Source organism: Bos indicus, chromosome 12 (assembly GCF_029378745.1).
Source record: "Bos indicus isolate NIAB-ARS_2022 breed Sahiwal x Tharparkar chromosome 12, NIAB-ARS_B.indTharparkar_mat_pri_1.0, whole genome shotgun sequence".
Classification (NCBI taxonomy): domain Eukaryota; kingdom Metazoa; phylum Chordata; class Mammalia; order Artiodactyla; family Bovidae; genus Bos; species Bos indicus.
This window is the reverse complement of record NC_091771.1, coordinates 21,427,914-21,433,926: the sequence shown is the minus strand read 5'-3', so window position 1 is coordinate 21,433,926 and position 6,013 is coordinate 21,427,914. Positions and strand designations below refer to the sequence as shown.

General features: G+C 42.4%; 1 long non-coding RNA gene across 1 annotated transcript in view; it reads right to left on the bottom strand.

The window, feature by feature from the left end:
* The window catches only part of LOC139186190 (uncharacterized), a 30,606-nt gene extending 24,595 nt beyond the window's left edge, over positions 1-6,011 (bottom strand). Inside the window, exon 1 of the long non-coding RNA XR_011569725.1 lies at positions 5,890-6,011. This is a non-coding gene — a long non-coding RNA (uncharacterized lncRNA). The remainder of the gene's footprint in view (positions 1-5,889) is intronic.
* Positions 6,012-6,013: the final 2 nt, after the last annotated feature.

Sequence of the window (6,013 nt, the reverse complement as noted above, 5' to 3'; positions counted from 1 at the left end):
ATTGGAATGATATTTCTTTCAACAAATATAAAATGCAGTTTAAGCACAGTGAGTGTTTGAACCCTTGCCTTTGAAATACATTACAGTCAGACTGGACTTTAGGCTTTTGAACACTTATAAAAAAAGTGTGTGTTTAATGGTGTGTTTCCTTTTGAAAAATTAATCTGTTTATCAAAACTTTTACCTTATTCTTTTTTCATATTTTATATAAATGGTGCAAAACATGCCATTTTGAAAGAAATTTTCAAAATGTTGCTGGCCTATACTGTCACCTTTATACAATCCATACCATATGGTTCGTTAGGCCATGTAACATAGCTTATAATATCTCAGTGAAAGAGAGCTAAACTGTTCTCTGTTTGAACAGGTTTCGTAGAGTGGGTTTTTTCCTTCAACTGAGGGGAAATCTATCTAAATAGTCATAATTCTAACACTTAAGAGATATAACTTCTTTTCATATGCTTAAGAAGTTGGGGCTTCCCTGGTGGCTCAGAGGTTAAAGCATCTGCTCACAATGCGGGAGACCTGGGTTTGATCCCTGGGTCAGGAAGATCCCCTGGAGAAGGAAATGGCACCCCACTCCAGTATTCTTGCCTGGACAATCCCATGGACGGAGGAGCCTGGTGGGCTACAGTCCACGGGGTCGCGTAGAGTCAGACATGACTAAGTGACTTCACTTTCACTTTCTTTCAGTTTAAGAACAGTTAACACCTATCTGATCTGGGTTTGTTCCAAGCTAAATATCTCCCAAGAATATGATGGATGGTGTATGAACCTTGGAGCCCAACAGACCTACATTCAAAATCTCTCCTCTGGAGTCTGAAGCTAGAATGCTATGCCCAAGTTATTCAAGTTTGAGGGCATTTTCAAACATTCGAAGATTCAGTTGACCACTCATGATCTTACCTGAAAGTCTCCTTAAAGGTTTTCCTCCCGTGAAATTTAAAAAAATCATTAAGTACACCAAATCAAAAAAAATGAAGTCTATCTAACTGTAGACTATAAAACATTATGAAAATACTCCAATGATTTCAACAGGAGAGGTGTGGAAGAAGAAATGAAAGAATTGAAACTATCTTGCCAACAAGCTTGTCATGTTCAGGTGCAGGATACAGAAATTCAAGTTTACTCTCACCATCTAGTAGCGATTTAATGTGTTATAAAATGAAAGGGTAAGACCCCTCAGTTCCATCCCCAAGTATCTGGAGAAATGAAAACATGCCCTCACAAAGGCTGTACACAAAGCTGTTCATAATTGTTTTATATTAGCCCAAACTGGAAAAAAACAAAAGCCCATCAACTGGTGCTTGAGAAAACAGAAAACATTGTATGCTATATCCATTTGATGGAAATTAAAAGAAAACGGACATTAAGAAAAAGAAGCTACTGAACACAGCAATATAGGTGAATCTCAAAAACATAGTAAAAGAAGTGAGAAAAATTACATACTATGTGATTTCATTTATGTGAAATTCTAGAAAAGATAGAATAAAGCATGTTGATAAAGCAGATAAGTTACCTGATGCCAGAGGCTGAGACAGGAGACTGACTGCAAAAGGACAAGGTGAAAGTTGTGTGAAAATAGAAGTGTTCTATACCTTAATGGTAGTTACACAGTTATGCTTTTGTCAAAACTCACTGAAGTCTACACTTAAGATGGGAGTATTTTTTATTATATGTAAAATACACCGCAAAAGGGACTTCCCAGGTGGCATAGTGGTAAAGAATCCACCTGTTTTCCAGTGTGAAGAACTAACTCATTGGAAAAGCCCTGATGCTGGGGAAGACTGAAGGTGGGAGGAGAAGGGGATGACAGAAGATGAGATGGTTGGATGGCATCACCGACTCAATGGACATGAGTGAGTAAACTCCAGGAGTTGGTGATGGACAGGGAAGCCTGGTGTGCTGCAGTCCATGGGGTCGCAAAGAGTTGGATGACTGAGCGACTGAACTGACTGAAAGAATCCACCTGCAATGCTGGAGATGTGGGTTAGATCCTTAGGTCAGGAAGATCTGGAGAAGCAAACGGCAACCCACTCCGATATTCTTGCCTGGGAAATCCCATGGACAGAGGAGCCTGGTGGGCTACAGTCCATGGGGTTGCAAAGAGGACATGACTTAGTGACTAAAACAACAATACCTCTAAAGAGTATACCCTTATATTTAAAAATACAAGGATCCCAACCGAAAAATAAAAATGTAACTCCAGGCACTACGGAACAGCAGGTATTATGGGTGATGGGATTTTCAACTCCAGAGTTAAGCACACAGAGCCAGAAGGCTTAGTGCCAGCCACTCTAGCCCCCTGGCCCAAGTGCCAGACATGGGTGAGCAAGCACTCAGATGGCTGTAACTCCCAGCCTTCAAGCTACCCCAGCTGACACCAAGTGGAGCTGATCCTCAAGTCTGAACAATTCTCTTCCTTTTTGTCAGTGTTTCAGAAGTACAGAAGTTTCATGCTTGCTTGAAACTGCCCTTCTAACCTTCCTCATTTCTGAATACATGGCTTCCAGTGAAACTATGCTATCACCTAACTCACCTGATACACAGGGTGGAGCTTATAAAATTAAGACAATCTTTTTTTTTCAATAAGTCCTGGAGTTTGAAACTATTATCTCATGAGGAACTCAGGAAAATTAACTTTGAGATTCAAAGGTCATTAGACATCATATCAGTTTAATATTTTGAAAATGTTGTAACTGCATGGCTTATCAGGACAGAAACTAGACTGTAATTGGTTCCTACTTGCTCATTGTATACCCATTTGCTGCAAAGCTGAAGGTGGTGCCTGCAACTGCCTGAGTGCATGCTCAGTCACTCAGTCGTGTCTGACTTTGCAACTCCATGGACTGTAGCCCACAAGGCTCCTCTGTCCATGGGATTCTCCAGGCAAGAATACTGGAGTGGGGTGCCATTCCCTTCTCCAGGGGACCTTTCTGACCCAGAGATCGAACCCAGGTGTCCTGCATGGCAGGCAGACTCTTTACCACCTCAGCCACCAGGGAAGTCCTAGAGATACTGTAAACAACCTAAAAAGCACAAGGCAACCACCCCTCCCCCACCCCCGTAACAAAGAATCCAGTCCAAACTGTCAACAAGACTGACAGAAACCCCAAACCAGCTCGTCTCTCCCCGGTAATGCCCTCCGATGAAACTCACCTCTCTCTTCAATGAACTGCACCTCCCATTTCAGCAGTTCCTACACAGATTCCTAAATGGATTTTGGGTCCCAAAGAATGGCACCACCTCTGAAATCTTAAGACTATGGTCCCTTTCTCTTCATGACTCCTCTCCTGCCAGCTGTCTCCCTTGCTCCCTCCATGGTGGTTCTGTGACTTCATTCAAACCTTCTAGTTCATCATCGAGACCATTTAGGCCAATTTCTATTTTCATTTATTTTTTGTTTGTACCGAGTAGCTTGTGGGATCTTAGTTTACCAACCAGAGATTAAATCTGAGCCCTTGGCAGTGAGAGCACAGAGCCCTAACCACTGTACCACCAGGAATTCCCTCTAGTATTTTTTACAAGATAAACAAAAAAACCCAGATACAATTAAATTTGATCATGTTTTATTCAAAATATCAGTTCAGTATTAATCAATATGAAGTGAAGTCGCTCAGTCATGTTCAACTCTTTGTGATCCCACGGGCTGTAGCCCACCAGGGTCTTCTATCCATGGGATTCTCCAGGCAAGAATACTGGAGTGGGTAGCTGTTCCCTTCTCCAGGGGATCTTCCCAACCTAGGGATTGAACCTAGGTCTCCTGCATTGCAGGAAGATTCTTTACAGTCTGAGCCACCAGGGAAGCTCACTAATCAATACACAAAATGATCGATGGAATATTTTACTCTTTTTTTTTTAAATTTTGGGCCCAGATGGCTCAGATGTTAAAGAATCTGCTTGCAATTCAGGAGACCCAGGTTCGATCCCTGCGTTTAGAAGATCCCCTTGGAGAAGGAAATGGCAACCCACTTCAGTATTCTTGCCTGGAGAATTCTATGGACAGAGGAGCCTGGCAGGCTACAGGCGATGCGGTCACAAAGAGTCAGGCACAACTGAGCAACTGACGCTTTCACTTTGGTATTTTACTTTTTTCTAAACTGGCATAAATAAATGCAATAATATTTTGAGCATTATCTTTCATCTACTAATCTCGCCAAATTCATTTAGTAACTAATGTTTGTAGGTTATTTTTCACACATATAATCTTATCATTTGTGAGCAATGATAATATTATTTCTTTCATTCTAATATTTATGCCTTTTCTTTCTTTCTCTTATGAGCAAGTTAAAATCCCCCCAGTAGAACGCTGACAGGAATGGGCTGGCAACAACTCTTGCCTTAAAAAAAAAAAGAACTCTTGCCTTGTTCCCAACCAGCGGGGAGGAATTCTGTGGCCAGCCATCACCACCTGACTTTATTTTCTTAAGTGCTGGGGCACTCTGAAATCCTGTGTGTATTTTACACTTTCAGCACACTTCTATTTGCACCAGCAGTACTTTTCATGTGCTCAGGAGCCATGCATGTCTAGAGCCTACAGACTGGATGATGCCGTTCTCCACTTCACTTCCTTCACAGGGATATTCGGTCTAGACCCCGAGGTGTGTCACGCCAGTCACCCTAATATCAGCACCCTTAGCTCCCTAGTCCTAATATGCTTGTGCTCGGTAGCTTCAGTCGTGTCCAAGTCTTTGCGACCCCATGGGCTGTAGCCCGCCAGGCTCCTCTGTCCATGGGATTCTCCAGGCAAGAATACTGGAGTGGGTCGCCATGCCCTTCTCCAGGGGAATCTTCCTGACCCAAGGATTGAAAACCTGCGTCTCCTGGGTCTCCTGTATTGCAAACAGTTTCTTTACCGCTGAGCCACTGGGGAAGCCCAGTCCTAATCTGTTAACTGCATAATCCCAGGTTCAGGTTGATTCAAAATGCTCACTCCTGGAAACAACTACATAACTGTGGACTGGAATCAGCTCTTAGCTGCTCCATCACCTTTGCCCACAATAGCTTCACCTTGTGTTCTGAAAACAATACTCAAAACTTCACCACTCAGAATTTTACTGAATAAAATAAGAACTAATAAATAAGTTAAAAAAAAAAAACAAACCTGACTTAAAAAAATCTGCTTCAAGATTTCCATAGTCTATAGATGACAATTTTCTATTTCATAGAGAAAATGATTCCTTCTCCTTCTTTTTCTCTAATATTATGTACCTCCATCCACATTTTCACTTCCTCTGCTGGTCTCCAAAGCAAACGTGTTGGTTCCTCATCTAGTCCAATGCTAATCCTCTACCTGGGCTCTGGAAGCCACCTCTTCATCTCAGCTAGACCTTGCTGGTTCCCCTGCCTCTAGCATTTTCAGCCTGTCTTTCCTTTCCATTGGTTTATATTATCCGTCAACACATAACTACGATTTCCCCATTAACAGAATACTTGTATATAAGCTTGTGGTTTCCCCTACCCCATGGTTATCCCCTTTTCTCCTCTTTATGGCTAAGTATCTTTTTGTTTGTTTGTTTGTTTGTTTTTTGGTCGCTCCAGGTCTTAGTGGCGCCAAGTGGAATCTATTCCTCTGACAAGGGATCAAATCCCGGCTCCCTGCTTTGGGAGCTCAGAGTCCTAACCACTGGACCACATGGACAATCCCTATGGCCAAGTATCTTGAAAATATCCTACGCTCCTTGATTCCTCCGAGAGTCCCACTTCAACCATTGTAATCTTCTCCCTCATCACATCCAGACTACTTTCTTCAAGATCACCTATGACGTTCTGTTGCTGAACGCAACAGGCTCTCTTCAGACTTTGTAACTCGGCCAACTTTTGAGACTATCATTGCAATGTCTCTGACACACAACTGGTGAACTTGAGTGCTGCGCCCATGAAACTTACCCACATGCACTGTTGGCTTAAACTGGAGACAGAACTTGGGTTATGAGAAGGACACTTCTGCTCAATATTACTGGCATTGTTCTGGAACGACGTGGAACACCTCTTTGAACACGCACCCTTCGTG